Below are 15,732 nucleotides of genomic sequence, written 5' to 3'. Positions count from 1 at the left end.
ATTCTTTTGACCTCATTCACAAATATTTACTTAATGCAAGTCTAAAAGAGACTACTTAAATTAATGTACGTGTCATGCATCATCCAGCGTGTATGTGTGTGCATGCGATCACACGTGCGTTGCAATCGGGCCCGTGACTGAAGATGGTGTGGGTGCTTAACCTTTTGGCCTGGCAATGTGTACATCTCATACTTACCTGGCAGGGGAGATACCATGATCACGAAGGTGGTTCACCCAGGGTGAGGCTCAGCCATTGCACTCCGGCTGTACTGACCCCTGCGAATTCCCCAAATGTGGGAATCTCGACTGCACAATTTCTGACAGTGGGGGACTGTGTTCGCGCTCTCCCCTGATTTCTGATGGTAATGACAATGAAATAAAATCATTCATGTCACTTAGTGAGCACGGTATCATGCTTATTTGTCAACATGCGATAAATAGTTAGCTTCTTTCGCAGTTGACAAATTACTGTCATTCACCTCCACACAAGTGGTGGCGCTAGCAAGTGACAATGTCAATTGGGAAGCAGGAAGTGCGTGTAAACGAAAAGATCTCGGTTTTTTAGTCTGTTTAGGACTGTTTTACATGGTTACACGGCATGAAGTTAGCGCAGAATTCATATTGGTCCGATATGGATCACGTGACAGGCGAGCGATTTCCTAACTTTCTTTTCACTTAGAGGAGGAAAAGCAACACAATTGTCCTCTTACGATCCGCAATACGTTTTATTAGATTCTTGAAATTCGCACGTCGGACTATTTAACCATTTAAGAGCATTGCGATGCCAGTGAAAGGAATACTTCTATTGCTGTTTCCAATTGGTCCACTTTGGGTCACATGGACTACAGTACCCAGCAATTGCTCAGCTTTTGTTTCGTTCGCAGGCTGGCAAGCAACACAGTTGGTCTCGTTTTCAGCTAAAAATGTGTGAGTTTGATGTTTGGCATGTAAATGGTTTGTTGTGATCATTTTACATTGGTCACCGTCACTGTTGCTCGGAATGTCGAGAATCAAGTCGCCCCCTGTGTCAGTTTGCTGATATCGCTTCTCGGCCTTTTGGCTAAGACTGCGATCACCTCCTTTGGGCGTGTTGGTTCTATACCTGCTGTGGTATAGGACTTATTCATTGGGGGATATATCAGCTGTTGCTTATTGTTGATAATAACCTTTGTATTTTCAGTTATCCGACTAAGGTAAGTAAATGTAAACTAGTATTTGTTATTATTTATTATCTACGTCCTGTGGTTCTCCGGCTATGTCGGCCACCCATGCCGGCATGCGGAGGCACCACAGTGTACGTTTTACTTTCAAGGAAGTTAATGGAGAGTTCCTGGTAATGTCCAGACTGGATTTTTCCAGGAAACTTATCCAACAGACCTTGGAATTTAATGCTAATGACCTGAACTGTATCATAACGTTGCCTTTTAGCAAAGGTTTTGATGTTAGTTTCAGCTCTGCTCAAAATCTTCGCGAATTTTGGCTTCGTTATGAAGAGGTAAAAGCCCAGTTTTCTGCGTTCAATGTGGAAAAACTGACTGATAATGCTGCTAAAACAGTTATTGTCAGAATGTTTAATGAGACAGTGAATGCAGATGACATTTGTTTTTGGCTGGGTAGATATTGCACGGTGAAAGGCCAGGCTATGAAAGTGAGAGATGAGGATGGCATCTGGAACTGTGCCTGGCGGGTACCCATTCAACAATGGCAGGACCCCCAGGGCTTCCAGGGCCTGAAACATCTCCCATCAATGATAGTTTTGGGTGAAAACCGAGGCTACATACACTACCAGGGTCAACCCAAGCTCTGCCGCAAGTGTGGTGAGCATGGACACCTGGCAGAAGCATGTCAGCAGATAATTTGTGGAAAATGCAGAGTAATTGGGCATACTTTTGAAGAATGCACCAATGGCAGAAAGTGCAATCTCTGTGGGGAATCAAACCACCTCTACAGAAATTGTCCAAAATCATTTGCCAACAAATTGAAGGCTGGGAAAGAAATGGTACTGCTAAATGAAATTGAAATGGACAAACAACCAAAAGACACACCGGAAAATTCAAATCTCCCTCCAAAACCTGTCATTGGTGGAGAGGGAACAGGTGAGGAGGTGGAAGGGCAGGGGCATATGTTGACTACACCAATGGGGAGTTCAGAAGAAAGTAGCATGTTGCCACAAATGCCCACAACCGAATCGAGCAAAACCAACATGGAAGACCAGACTAGTAGTGAACGCAGCGAAATTCCTTGTACACAAAAAATTAAACGACTAGCATCTGAGCGGTCTTCTGAGTCTCCATTGACCTTAGAGAAGAGGGGAAGGCCCGGGAGCTCAGAGAGCGACGTGGAAGAGCACAGGGTTTTTCCTTGCAACTCACCAAACGAGCTGTCTTTTTTGAACATAGTACTACAATCAACGCCCAAAAACCATAACACAATGAATTTAAGATTGCGAGAAAGACCATCACCAAGACTCCCGAATCCTACACCTATTGCTCAGGTGAAGGAAGAACTCCGGTCTCAAGAAATTACCTAATTGATTAGTTTTAAAGAGCTTCCTCCTTTTGATACCCTGTTTTGTAGGCCTCCATTTTAAATCATATCTTTAACTCTCACCTTCTCGACTATAAACGTTAGAAGTGTGAAATCAAAGACTCGTGCTCAGAGCGTATTGTCCTTTTTAAAAACTCTTAAGTCTGATGTGTTTTTAATGCAAGAATGTGGTATTCCCTTTTTAAAAAATGATAAGCAGTGGGAGGAAATGTGGCCACACCCATCTTTATGGAGTGGGTCGAACGAAAACCGCAACGATGGAGTGGCCATTTTAATAAACAACACTCGAATTGCAATTAAAGGTAGCACGGTTTTAATAGATGGACGAGCACTTTTAGCACACCTAACCTTCATGGGAAAGGGTTTTAACCTTTTAAATATATACGGTCCAAATGAAAAACACGACAGGTATGAACTTTTAGAGAACTTGCAGTGTCACATGCTAGGTCGTGCACCCTTTATTATGGGAGGAGATTTTAACTGTGTTTTAAGCAGAAATGATAAAAAAGGAGCTGGGGAGGATTTTAAAGTTGATAAAACATCTGTTTTACTGAAGGACATGTGCCGGGTTTTTAAATTAGATGATTGTTTTAAAACCATACATCCAAGAGAGGAGGGTTTTACATGGTTTAGCGGAGATAGCAGCAAAGCCTCTCGCATTGACTATTTATTTACACGGGGTTGGACACCAACTGATGCGAGATTAACCCCTGTCTTCTTCTCAGACCACCTCTCACTTTCTTGCAACCTGTCAATCCCATCTGGTTTGACAGTTGGCAGAGGCCTCTGGAGGCTCAACTGTTCCCTTCTTGAAGACGAAGTCCTGGTGAACAAATACAGGGAGCAGTACAAAAATTGGCAAACGCTCCAAGACCTGTTTGAATCACGAGCACAATGGTGGGAAATGATAAAGTTAAGAACCCAGACCTTTTTTAGAGAAGCAGGAAGAGAGAAGAAAAAGAAGGAAATGAAACATATGTTAGGACTACAAAAAAGACTACAAAGGTATTTTAACCTCTCACAAAAGGGTATCAATTTTAATGAGGAAATTAAACAGATTAAAAATAAATTGAGGCTTTTAGCAGACATCAAAAGTAAAGGTGTAATACTAAGGAGTAAAGAAAAGGAGATAGAGGAAGGAGAAAAATGTACAAGGTACTTTTTTAAAAGAATTATGAACAAGAGTGGGGGTATTTTTAAGTTGCGAAAAGTAAATGGTGCTATAACAGAAATAAGCAGTGAAATAAAAGAGACAGTGGAAAGCTACTACCAGAAACTGTATGACAGGAAAGAGATTCAACCTGAGACAACGTCGGAAGTATTGAATTTTATTGAGAAAACAGTGACTGATAAAGTGCTTTTAACGCGAGATTTTACTCAAGAGGAATTAAACAAATGCATAAAACAATTTAAGAAAGCAAAAGCTCCGGGTGAGGACGGACTCTGCCTGGAATTTTATTTGACCTTTTGGGACATTATAGCACCGGATTTAATCACTGTTTTTAATGAATTTGACAAAACAAGCCGACTACCAGACAGTTTTAGAGTAGGGATAGTGACACTACTGCACAAGAAGGGAGACAAGGCGGACCTGGACAACTGGCGACCTATCACGCTTTTAAATGTTGATTGCAAACTTTTTAGTAAACTTTTAGCTACACGCATGTCTGTTTTTATGGGCGAATTGATCAACCCGGATCAAACCTGTGCCATCGTGGGGAGGAAGATCACGGACAGCCTCATGCTGATCCGTGACACCATCTGTTATGCGAGAGACAGAAATATGCGGCTAGTAGTCCTAAATTTAGATTTTGAGAAAGCGTTTGACCGAATCTCGCACCGGTACCTCTTTAGAGTACTGCAAAAATGGGGTTTTCCCGAAAGGTATATAGCGTGGGTGGGATTGCTGTACCGGGATATTAGCAGTAGATTTGTGGTTAATGGGGACCTGACAAAAGCAGTCCAAATTAACTGCGGTGTCCGTCAGGGTTGTCCTTTATCTGCACTCCTCTATGTCCTATGCATAGAACCGCTGGCACAGATGTTGAGAAAGGATAAAATGATCAAGGGGGTTAACATTCCAGGTGGCGGGGGACTCACGACAAAATGTATTTTATATATGGACGATTTTAATATCCTGTGCTCAGACCTTTTATCGGTGACAAGGGCTTTGGACTTGACTGATTGGTATGGGAGGGCCTCTGGGTCAAAACTTAATAGAGCCAAGACACAAGCACAGTTTTATGGACCGTGGACATTGACAGAAAAGACAGGTTTACCCCTGACATTGACAAAAACTGACCAGAAAATACTCGGGATCAGATTTGGCAGGGAAGGGGGAGGAGAAGCAAGTTGGGGCGACGTGGTAGGGAAAGTGAGGAAAAGACTTGTTTTTTGGAGAATGAGGGAACTGACCATAGAGGGAAAAGTTTTAATCATAAAAGCAGTTATTCTACCATTGCTTTTATTAATCAGTTCTGTTTTTATCCCAACAAGAAGTATCCTTTTAGGTTTGGACCGGGCTATCTTTTACTTCATCTGGGGATCCAAGTGGGAGAGACTGAAGAGAGCAACAATGAAGATGAGCAGAGAAAAAGGGGGAAAAGGAGTGCCGGACCTCCAGCTCTTCTTGGGAAGCAGATATGTGGCCCTGCACTTCCAAACTGCACTAGAGCCCTCAAGCGCTCAAAAAGCTCGAGCAATGTTAAGATTCTGGATGGGATCTTACCTCCGGAAATTAAGACTCATCCCTAGCGATCAAAGACTGCCTGTGTCTTTTATCCTGCCGCCTGCCTATTCTTTTATAAAAGTTTTTTTAAGGAATTTTAAACTAGAAAATCAAGAATGCCATGTTTTAAAAAACCACAGATCTCTCATCTCTGTTGTGCAGGAGCGGGAAACGGTATGTCCAGTGCGCGGGCTTGCATTCGGCGAGCCCACAACTGTTTGGCGCAATGTAAACCATCCCGCCCTCCCAAACAAACTTCGGGACCTGTCATGGATGGCGGCGCACGAAATCCTCCCAGTCAGGTACGTTATGCACTCCCGAGGTATGGCAGCGCACTCAAACTGCCCCCGACCTGGTTGTGGCGCCCAAGAGTCGGTGAGGCACCTCCTCTGGGAGTGCAGTGCTGCCACGGACCTGTGGGCGACAGCCGGCCACCTGCAATTCTCGGACTTGCCAGCAAGGGAGGTCCTCAATGCACAATTCGTGCTCTATGGGGTGGGCCCAATGACGAACACAAGAGAACATTTTGCAAAGCAGTGGCTCACCCTTGCCGCCATCAAAGACGCCATTTGGACCTCCAGAAACTTGCTGGTAAGGAGGCACAGACAGACCACCCCTGTGGCTGTGCTCCGAATGGCAGCGGCTACTCTGAGCTGCCTGCGGCAAGCCAAGGACACAGTCACCAAGAAGAGTCGTCTGTGCCCGCCCGGAGGAGGGAACCGGAGCCCACAGGGAAGGTCCTGGCAGCGACGGCCTGGCTCCTCGGGAGAGAGTGGAGAGATACAACACCTCTGAGGAACTCCTTGAAGCATCCTGGCAGGTTTTATCTGTCTGGACTCTGTTTGAGAGGGTGGGATGAAGTCCCACTTAGTAAGGCGATACTACGCTCCTGCACAACAGAGGTTGAAGTGCCTTTTTTTTTAACAATTGCTTTTTAAAAAATATTGTCTAGATGTATTTTAGATACATTTTACCTTACACCTCTATGTCAAACATGCTGCTTTTTTAACACGTTACCACAGAACTAAGATTGTGCTCCATGTTGGAGAGATGTGAACATCAATGTCTACAGTAACAATAAAAATTTTGCAAAAGAAAAAATCTGTTCTTATCAGTTTAATATCTGATATGTTCCCTATTTGGGGACCATATATTAATTTGATTTTTGGAACTGGGAGATGGAATAGGGGCTTGCTGCGTCCATTCCACGCATCGACCTGGTATTGCAGTACCGCCAGGAGCGGTGCACCCACCTCTGCTGGTCACAATGAATTTGTTGCTGGATGTTTCCATTGTATGTAGTTCTGTGGGAAAACAAAGAAACCCTTTAAGCAGCTGTCGTGTTTCTCAAAGGCTGTCTCTTGTTTTTGAGACTTTCACCGAATACCATGTCATGCTGCGGCTTAAAGGACATTCTTTCATTGAAGAAAGCGTCGTCTTGCTCCGTTATTGAGGGAACATGCGGTGGGTGGTCATATAAATAATGGTTTCAAATATAGATCATATAAATTTCCTATAAAGTTATAATATTGGCGCTTGGCTAATCAAAAACGTAAATAAGTAAAGTTTTGTAAAGGAGTTTGAATTGTTACACCGCTACATGTTCCTGACCACACAAAGAAACAGGAAATGAGTGCTAGAAAGGCGTGGGGCCGGGTCAATTCAATTCTCGCTTTGAATTCTTGTTAGAATTTAAGCAAGGCGTGATGGGAATGTTTTTGCTGATTCTTTTGACCTCATTCACAAATATTTACTTAATGCAAGTCTAAAAGAGACTACTTAAATTCATGTACGTGTCATGCATCATCCAGCGTGTATGTGTGTGCATGCGATCACACGTGCGTTGCAATCGGGCCCGTGACTGAAGATGGTGTGGGTGCTTAACCTTTTGGCCTGGCAATGTGTACTTCTCATACTTACCTGGCAGGGGAGATACCATGATCACGAAGGTGGTTCACCCAGGGTGAGGCTCAGCCATTGCACTCCGGCTGTACTGACCCCTGCGAATTCCCCAAATGTGGGAATCTCGACTGCACAATTTCTGACAGTGGGGGACTGCGTTCGCGCTCTCCCCTGATTTCTGATGGTAATGACAATGAAATAAAATCATTCATGTCACTTAGTGAGCACGGTATCATGCTTATTTGTCAACATGCGATAAATAGTTAGCTTCTTTCGCAGTTGACAAATTACTGTCATTCACCTCCACACAAGTGGTGGCGCTAGCAAGTGACAATGTCAATTGGGAAGCAGGAAGTGCGTGTAAACGAAAAGATCTCGGTTTTTTAGTCTGTTTAGGACTGTTTTACATGGTTACACGGCATGAAGTTAGCGCAGAATTCATATTGGTCCGATATGGATCACGTGACAGGCGAGCGATTTCCTAACTTTCTTTTCACTTAGAGGAGGAAAAGCAACACAATTATCCTCTTACGATCCGCAATACGTTTTATTAGATTCTTGAAATTCGCACGTCGGACTGTTTAACCATTTAAGAGCATTGCGATGCCAGTGAATGGAATACTTCTATTGCTGTTTCCAATTGGTCCACTTTGGGTCACATGGACTACAGTACCCAGCAATTGCTCAGCTTTTGTTTCGTTCGCAGGCTGGCAAGCAACACAGTTGGTCTCGTTTTCAGCTAAAAATGTGTGAGTTTGATGTTTGGCATGTAAATGGTTTGTTGTGATCATTTTACATTGGTCACCGTCACTGTTGCTCGGAATGTCGAGAATCAAGTCGCCCCCTGTGTCAGTTTGCTGATATCGCTTCTCGGCCTTTTGGCTAAGATCAAGTGTAGTATCTGTTCTTATCAGTTTAATATCTGATACGTTCCCTATTTGGGGACCATATATTAAATTGATTTTTGGAACTGGGAGATGGAATAGGGGCTTGCTGCGTCCATTCCACGCATCGACCTGGTATTGCAGTACCGCCAGGAGCGGTGCACCCACCTCTGCTGGTCACAATGAATTTGTTGCTGGATGTTTCCATTGTATGTAGTTCTGTGGGAAAACAAAGAAACCCTTTAAGCAGCTGTCGTGTTTCTCAAAGGCTGTCTCTTGTTTTTGAGACTTTCACCGAATACCATGTCATGCTGCGGCTTAAAGGACATTCTTTCATTGAAGAAAGCGTCGTCTTGCTCCGTTATTGAGGGAACATGCGGTGGGTGGTCATATAAATAATGGTTTCAAATATAGATCATATAAATTTCCTATAAAGTTATAATATTGGCGCTTGGCTAATCAAAAACGTAAATAAGTAAAGTTTTGTAAAGGAGTTTGAATTGTTACACCGCTACATGTTCCTGACCACACAAAGAAACAGGAAATGAGTGCTAGAAAGGCGTGGGGCCGGGTCAATTCAATTCTCGCTTTGAATTCTTGTTAGAATTTAAGCAAGGCGTGATGGGAATGTTTTTGCTGATTCTTTTGACCTCATTCACAAATATTTACTTAATGCAAGTCTAAAAGAGACTACTTAAATTCATGTACGTGTCATGCATCATCCAGCGTGTATGTGTGTGCATGCGATCACACGTGCGTTGCAATCGGGCCCGTGACTGAAGATGGTGTGGGTGCTTAACCTTTTGGCCTGGCAATGTGTACTTCTCATACTTACCTGGCAGGGGAGATACCATGATCACGAAGGTGGTTCACCCAGGGTGAGGCTCAGCCATTGCACTCCGGCTGTACTGACCCCTGCGAATTCCCCAAATGTGGGAATCTCGACTGCACAATTTCTGACAGTGGGGGACTGCGTTCGCGCTCTCCCCTGATTTCTGATGGTAATGACAATGAAATAAAATCATTCATGTCACTTAGTGAGCACGGTATCATGCTTATTTGTCAACATGCGATAAATAGTTAGCTTCTTTCGCAGTTGACAAATTACTGTCATTCACCTCCACACAAGTGGTGGCGCTAGCAAGTGACAATGTCAATTGGGAAGCAGGAAGTGCGTGTAAACGAAAAGATCTCGGTTTTTTAGTCTGTTTAGGACTGTTTTACATGGTTACACGGCATGAAGTTAGCGCAGAATTCATATTGGTCCGATATGGATCACGTGACAGGCGAGCGATTTCCTAACTTTCTTTTCACTTAGAGGAGGAAAAGCAACACAATTGTCCTCTTACGATCCGCAATACGTTTTATTAGATTCTTGAAATTCGCACGTCGGACTATTTAACCATTTAAGAGCATTGCGATGCCAGTAAATGGAATACTTCTATTGCTGTTTCCAATTGGTCCACTTTGGGTCACATGGACTACAGTACCCAGCAATTGCTCAGCTTTTGTTTCGTTCGCAGGCTGGCAAGCAACACAGTTGGTCTCGTTTTCAGCTAAAAATGTGTGAGTTTGATGTTTGGCATGTAAATGGTTTGTTGTGATCATTTTACATTGGTCACCGTCACTGTTGCTCGGAATGTCGAGAATCAAGTCGCCCCCTGTGTCAGTTTGCTGATATCGCTTCTCGGCCTTTTGGCTAAGATCAAGTGTAGTATCTGTTCTTATCAGTTTAATATCTGATACGTTCCCTATTTGGGGACCATATATTAAATTGATTTTTGGAACTGGGAGATGGAATAGGGGCTTGCTGCGTCCATTCCACGCATCGACCTGGTATTGCAGTACCGCCAGGAGCGGTGCACCCACCTCTGCTGGTCACAATGAATTTGTTGCTGGATGTTTCCATTGTATGTAGTTCTGTGGGAAAACAAAGAAACCCTTTAAGCAGCTGTCGTGTTTCTCAAAGGCTGTCTCTTGTTTTTGAGACTTTCACCGAATACCATGTCATGCTGCGGCTTAAAGGACATTCTTTCATTGAAGAAAGCGTCGTCTTGCTCCGTTATTGAGGGAACATGCGGTGGGTGGTCATATAAATAATGGTTTCAAATATAGATCATATAAATTTCCTATAAAGTTATAATATTGGCGCTTGGCTAATCAAAAACGTAAATAAGTAAAGTTTTGTAAAGGAGTTTGAATTGTTACACCGCTACATGTTCCTGACCACACAAAGAAACAGGAAATGAGTGCTAGAAAGGCGTGGGGCCGGGTCAATTCAATTCTCGCTTTGAATTCTTGTTAGAATTTAAGCAAGGCGTGATGGGAATGTTTTTGCTGATTCTTTTGACCTCATTCACAAATATTTACTTAATGCAAGTCTAAAAGAGACTACTTAAATTCATGTACGTGTCATGCATCATCCAGCGTGTATGTGTGTGCATGCGATCACACGTGCGTTGCAATCGGGCCCGTGACTGAAGATGGTGTGGGTGCTTAACCTTTTGGCCTGGCAATGTGTACTTCTCATACTTACCTGGCAGGGGAGATACCATGATCACGAAGGTGGTTCACCCAGGGTGAGGCTCAGCCATTGCACTCCGGCTGTACTGACCCCTGCGAATTCCCCAAATGTGGGAATCTCGACTGCACAATTTCTGACAGTGGGGGACTGCGTTCGCGCTCTCCCCTGATTTCTGATGGTAATGACAATGAAATAAAATCATTCATGTCACTTAGTGAGCACGGTATCATGCTTATTTGTCAACATGCGATAAATAGTTAGCTTCTTTCGCAGTTGACAAATTACTGTCATTCACCTCCACACAAGTGGTGGCGCTAGCAAGTGACAATGTCAATTGGGAAGCAGGAAGTGCGTGTAAACGAAAAGATCTCGGTTTTTTAGTCTGTTTAGGACTGTTTTACATGGTTACACGGCATGAAGTTAGCGCAGAATTCATATTGGTCCGATATGGATCACGTGACAGGCGAGCGATTTCCTAACTTTCTTTTCACTTAGAGGAGGAAAAGCAACACAATTGTCCTCTTACGATCCGCAATACGTTTTATTAGATTCTTGAAATTCGCACGTCGGACTATTTAACCATTTAAGAGCATTGCGATGCCAGTAAATGGAATACTTCTATTGCTGTTTCCAATTGGTCCACTTTGGGTCACATGGACTACAGTACCCAGCAATTGCTCAGCTTTTGTTTCGTTCGCAGGCTGGCAAGCAACACAGTTGGTCTCGTTTTCAGCTAAAAATGTGTGAGTTTGATGTTTGGCATGTAAATGGTTTGTTGTGATCATTTTACATTGGTCACCGTCACTGTTGCTCGGAATGTCGAGAATCAAGTCGCCCCCTGTGTCAGTTTGCTGATATCGCTTCTCGGCCTTTTGGCTAAGATCAAGTGTAGTATCTGTTCTTATCAGTTTAATATCTGATACGTTCCCTATTTGGGGACCATATATTAAATTGATTTTTGGAACTGGGAGATGGAATAGGGGCTTGCTCCGTCCATTCCACGCATCGACCTGGTATTGCAGTACCGCCAGGAGCGGTGCACCCACCTCTGCTGGTCACAATGAATTTGTTGCTGGATGTTTCCATTCTATGTAGTTCTGTGGGAAAACGAAGAAACCCTTTAAGCAGCTGTCGTGTTTCTCAAAGGCTGTCTCTTGTTTTTGAGACTTTCACCGAATACCATGTCATGCTGCGGCTTAAAGGACATTCTTTCATTGAAGAAAGCGTCGTCTTGCTCCGTTATTGAGGGAACATGCGGTGGGTGGTCATATAAATAATGGTTTCAAATATAGATCATATAAATTTCCTATAAAGTTATAATATTGGCGCTTGGCTAATCAAAAACGTAAATAAGTGAAGTTTTGTAAAGGAGTTTGAATTGTTACACCGCTACATGTTCCTGACCACACAAAGAAACAGGAAATGAGTGCTAGAAAGGGGTCAATTCAATTCTCGCTTTGAATTCTTGTTAGAATTTAAGCAAGGCGTGATGGGAATGTTTTTGCTGATTCTTTTGACCTCATTCACAAATATTTACTTAATGCAAGTCTAAAAGAGACTACTTAAATTAATGTACGTGTCATGCATCATCCAGCGTGTATGTGTGTGCATGCGATCACACGTGCGTTGCAATCGGGCCCGTGACTGAAGATGGTGGGGGTGCTTAACCTTTTGGCCTGGCAATGTGTACATCTCATACTTACCTGGCAGGGGAGATACCATGATCACGAAGGTGGTTCACCCAGGGTGAGGCTCAGCCATTGCACTCCGGCTGTACTGACCCCTGCGAATTCCCCAAATGTGGGAATCTCGACTGCACAATTTCTGACAGTGGGGGACTGCGTTCGCGCTCTCCCCTGATTTCTGATGGTAATGACAATGAAATAAAATCATTCATGTCACTTAGTGAGCACGGTATCATGCTTATTTGTCAACATGCGATAAATAGTTAGCTTCTTTCGCAGTTGACAAATTACTGTCATTCACCTCCACACAAGTGGTGGCGCTAGCAAGTGACAATGTCAATTGGGAAGCAGGAAGTGCGTGTAAACGAAAAGATCTCGGTTTTTTAGTCTGTTTAGGACTGTTTTACATGGTTACACGGCATGAAGTTAGCGCAGAATTCATATTGGTCCGATATGGATCACGTGACAGGCGAGCGATTTCCTAACTTTCTTTTCACTTAGAGGAGGAAAAGCAACACAATTGTCCTCTTACGATCCGCAATACGTTTTATTAGATTCTTGAAATTCGCACGTCGGACTATTTAACCATTTAAGAGCATTGCGATGCCAGTGAATGGAATACTTCTATTGCTGTTTCCAATTGGTCCACTTTGGGTCACATGGACTACAGTACCCAGCAATTGCTCAGCTTTTGTTTCGTTCGCAGGCTGGCAAGCAACACAGTTGGTCTCGTTTTCAGCTAAAAATGTGTGAGTTTGATGTTTGGCATGTAAATGGTTTGTTGTGATCATTTTACATTGGTCACCGTCACTGTTGCTCGGAATGTCGAGAATCAAGTCGCCCCCTGTGTCAGTTTGCTGATATCGCTTCTCGGCCTTTTGGCTAAGATCAAGTGTAGTATCTGTTCTTATCAGTTTAATATCTGATATGTTCCCTATTTGGGGACCATATATTAAATTGATTTTTGGAACTGGGAGATGGAATAGGGGCTTGCTCCGTCCATTCCACGCATCGACCTGGTATTGCAGTACCGCCAGGAGCGGTGCACCCACCTCTGCTGGTCACAATGAATTTGTTGCTGGATGTTTCCATTCAATGTAGTTCTGTGGGAAAACAAAGAAACCCTTTAAGCAGCTGTCGTGTTTCTCAAAGGCTGTCTCTTGTTTTTGAGACTTTCACCGAATACCATGTCATGCTGCGGCTTAAAGGACATTCTTTCATTGAAGAAAGCGTCGTCTTGCTCCGTTATTGAGGGAACATGCGGTGGGTGGTCATATAAATAATGGTTTCAAATATAGATCATATAAATTTCCTATAAAGTTATAATATTGGCGCTTGGCTAATCAAAAACGTAAATGAGTAAAGTTTTGTAAAGGAGTTTGAATTGTTACACCGCTACATGTTCCTGACCACACAAAGAAACAGGAAATGAGTGCTAGAAAGGCGTGGGGCAGGGTCAATTCAATTCTCGCTTTGAATTCTTGTTAGAATTTAAGCAAGGCGTGATGGGAATGTTTTTGCTGATTCTTTTGACCTCATTCACAAATATTTACTTAATGCAAGTCTAAAAGAGACTACTTAAATTAATGTACGTGTCATGCATCATCCAGCGTGTATGTGTGTGCATGCGATCACACGTGCGTTGCAATCGGGCCCGTGACTGAAGATGGTGTGGGTGCTTAACCTTTTGGCCTGGCAATGTGTACATGTCATACTTACCTGGCAGGGGAGATACCATGATCACGAAGGTGGTTCACCCAGGGTGAGGCTCAGCCGTTGCACTCCGGCTGTACTGACCCCTGCGAATTCCCCAAATGTGGGAATCTCGACTGCACAATTTCTGACACTGGGGGACTGCGTTCGCGCGCTCCCCTGATTTCTGATGGTAATGACAATGAAATAAAATCATTCATGTCACTTAGTGAGCACGCATTCATGCTTATTTGTCAACATGCGATAAATAGTTAGCTTCTTTCGCAGTTGACAAATTACTGTCATTCACCTCCACACAAGTGGTGGCGCTAGCAAGTGACATTGTCAATTGGGAAGCAGGAAGTGCGTGTAAACGAAAAGATCTCGGTTTTTTAGTCTGTTTAGGACTGTTTTACATGGTTACACGGCATGAAGTTAGCGCAGAATTCATATTGGTCCGATATGGATCACGTGACAGGCGAGCGATTTCCTAACTTTCTTTTCACTTAGAGGAGGAAAAGCAACACAATTGTCCTCTTACGATCCGCAATACGTTTTATTAGATTCTTGAAATTCGCACGTCGAACTATTTAACCATTTAAGAGCATTGCGATGCCAGTAAATGGAATACTTCTATTGCTGTTTCCAATTGGTCCACTTTGGGTCACATGGACTACAGTACCCAGCAATTGCTCAGCTTTTGTTTCGTTCGCAGGCTGGCAAGCAACACAGTTGGTCTCGTTTTCAGCTAAAAATGTGTGAGTTTGATGTTTGGCATGTAAATGGTTTGTTGTGATCATTTTACATTGGTCACCGTCACTGTTGCTCGGAATGTCGAGAATCAAGTCGCCCCCTGTGTCAGTTTGCTGATATCGCTTCTCGGCCTTTTGGCTAAGATCAAGTGTAGTATCTGTTCTTATCAGTTTAATATCTGATACGTTCCCTATTTGGGGATGTTGGAATTTATCTTTATATCAATGTTAGAATTTAACTTTAACCCAATGTAAACTCAAATTAGTAATCTGACTCCAATTTGCGACCTTACCCAACTCTCACTCATCCAACAATATGCGCGCTCGTTCTGCAATAGAAAGGTATCAGGAAGCCGGCATTTTCACGCACAAGTGGGTTTATTCCCAATACACAGATTTCTACATGGCACCTGGATCTCGGGTCCCTCTCAATACACCTCTACACCTCTCTTGCCACCAGCGAATGTGTTCTACCCCCGAGTTGCCCAGTACTGATTCGTACTATACAACATGCAAAATGGCACAGACAAAGGCATCCTGGCATGATTCTATTGGCTATGTGTATTGCAGTTAACTTTAGCTCGCTCTCATTGGTCTTTCTCCTCCCGCCGATTCCCGTGACTCCTCCTGCGTGCGATCCCCCGATGGCCGCTCCTTCCTGGAGTCATCTCGTCTCGCTCAGCACCTTCTGCTTCTAAAACATTCCATTCTTGCACAACCCCCGCAACCAGTTTTGCTTCACCAGTCACACTCTCAGCATTTTACAATATCACATTTTCATACATTGGATGCACCAACATCTAATGAACTATGTTAAGCTCAAACTCTTATATTCCTTTAATAGTCAAATGTATGAAATCCTTTAAGTGTAACTGAAGTTTAGACCATGCTAATGACCAAACCCTCAGGATTGGAATGCAGGAAGATTGGATCACAGCTGCACCACAGGAGGTGTGAACGAGACCCCTCTGAAACAATGGACTTCCATGCCGGGATCACAAAAGTGGCTCCTAGCAGT

General features: G+C 43.4%; 11 non-coding genes and 1 pseudogene across 11 annotated transcripts; all 12 read left to right on the top strand.

Moving 5' to 3' along the window:
- Positions 1 to 188: 188 nt before the first annotated feature.
- Positions 189 to 352, top strand: LOC148334030 (U1 spliceosomal RNA). The gene has a single exon (XR_015844365.1). It is a non-coding gene; the product is annotated as a U1 spliceosomal RNA (small nuclear RNA).
- Positions 353 to 6,333: 5,981 nt separating this feature from the next.
- Positions 6,334 to 6,529, top strand: LOC148334029 (U2 spliceosomal RNA). The gene has a single exon (XR_015844541.1). It is a non-coding gene; the product is annotated as a U2 spliceosomal RNA (small nuclear RNA).
- Positions 6,530 to 7,187: 658 nt separating this feature from the next.
- Positions 7,188 to 7,351, top strand: LOC148334028 (U1 spliceosomal RNA). Its single transcript, XR_015844428.1, has one exon. It is a non-coding gene; the product is annotated as a U1 spliceosomal RNA (small nuclear RNA).
- A 688-nt stretch (positions 7,352 to 8,039) lies between these two features.
- LOC148334027 (U2 spliceosomal RNA) lies at positions 8,040 to 8,230 on the top strand. Its single transcript, XR_015844490.1, has one exon. It is a non-coding gene; the product is annotated as a U2 spliceosomal RNA (small nuclear RNA).
- Positions 8,231 to 8,888: 658 nt separating this feature from the next.
- On the top strand, positions 8,889 to 9,052 carry LOC148334026 (U1 spliceosomal RNA). The gene has a single exon (XR_015844416.1). It is a non-coding gene; the product is annotated as a U1 spliceosomal RNA (small nuclear RNA).
- Positions 9,053 to 9,740: 688 nt separating this feature from the next.
- On the top strand, positions 9,741 to 9,931 carry LOC148334025 (U2 spliceosomal RNA). Its single transcript, XR_015844489.1, has one exon. It is a non-coding gene; the product is annotated as a U2 spliceosomal RNA (small nuclear RNA).
- A 658-nt stretch (positions 9,932 to 10,589) lies between these two features.
- LOC148334024 (U1 spliceosomal RNA) lies at positions 10,590 to 10,753 on the top strand. Its single transcript, XR_015844405.1, has one exon. It is a non-coding gene; the product is annotated as a U1 spliceosomal RNA (small nuclear RNA).
- A 688-nt stretch (positions 10,754 to 11,441) lies between these two features.
- Positions 11,442 to 11,632, top strand: LOC148334023 (U2 spliceosomal RNA). Its single transcript, XR_015844418.1, has one exon. It is a non-coding gene; the product is annotated as a U2 spliceosomal RNA (small nuclear RNA).
- Positions 11,633 to 12,280: 648 nt separating this feature from the next.
- On the top strand, positions 12,281 to 12,444 carry LOC148334022 (U1 spliceosomal RNA). The gene has a single exon (XR_015844394.1). It is a non-coding gene; the product is annotated as a U1 spliceosomal RNA (small nuclear RNA).
- Positions 12,445 to 13,132: 688 nt separating this feature from the next.
- On the top strand, positions 13,133 to 13,323 carry LOC148334021 (U2 spliceosomal RNA). Its single transcript, XR_015844413.1, has one exon. It is a non-coding gene; the product is annotated as a U2 spliceosomal RNA (small nuclear RNA).
- Positions 13,324 to 13,981: 658 nt separating this feature from the next.
- On the top strand, positions 13,982 to 14,145 carry LOC148334020 (U1 spliceosomal RNA). Its single transcript, XR_015844378.1, has one exon. It is a non-coding gene; the product is annotated as a U1 spliceosomal RNA (small nuclear RNA).
- A 688-nt stretch (positions 14,146 to 14,833) lies between these two features.
- On the top strand, positions 14,834 to 14,965 carry LOC148334019 (U2 spliceosomal RNA; annotated as a pseudogene).
- The last annotated feature ends 767 nt before the right edge of the window (positions 14,966 to 15,732 follow it).

The sequence above is a fragment of the Idiotropiscis lumnitzeri genome, chromosome 7, assembly GCF_059441095.1.
Source record: "Idiotropiscis lumnitzeri isolate Australia: NSW breed Sydney's pygmy pipehorse chromosome 7, RoL_Ilum_1.0, whole genome shotgun sequence".
NCBI classification, from domain to species: domain Eukaryota; kingdom Metazoa; phylum Chordata; class Actinopteri; order Syngnathiformes; family Syngnathidae; genus Idiotropiscis; species Idiotropiscis lumnitzeri.
The sequence above is the reverse complement of the archived record's forward strand: the minus strand, read 5'-3'. Positions and strand labels throughout refer to the sequence as shown.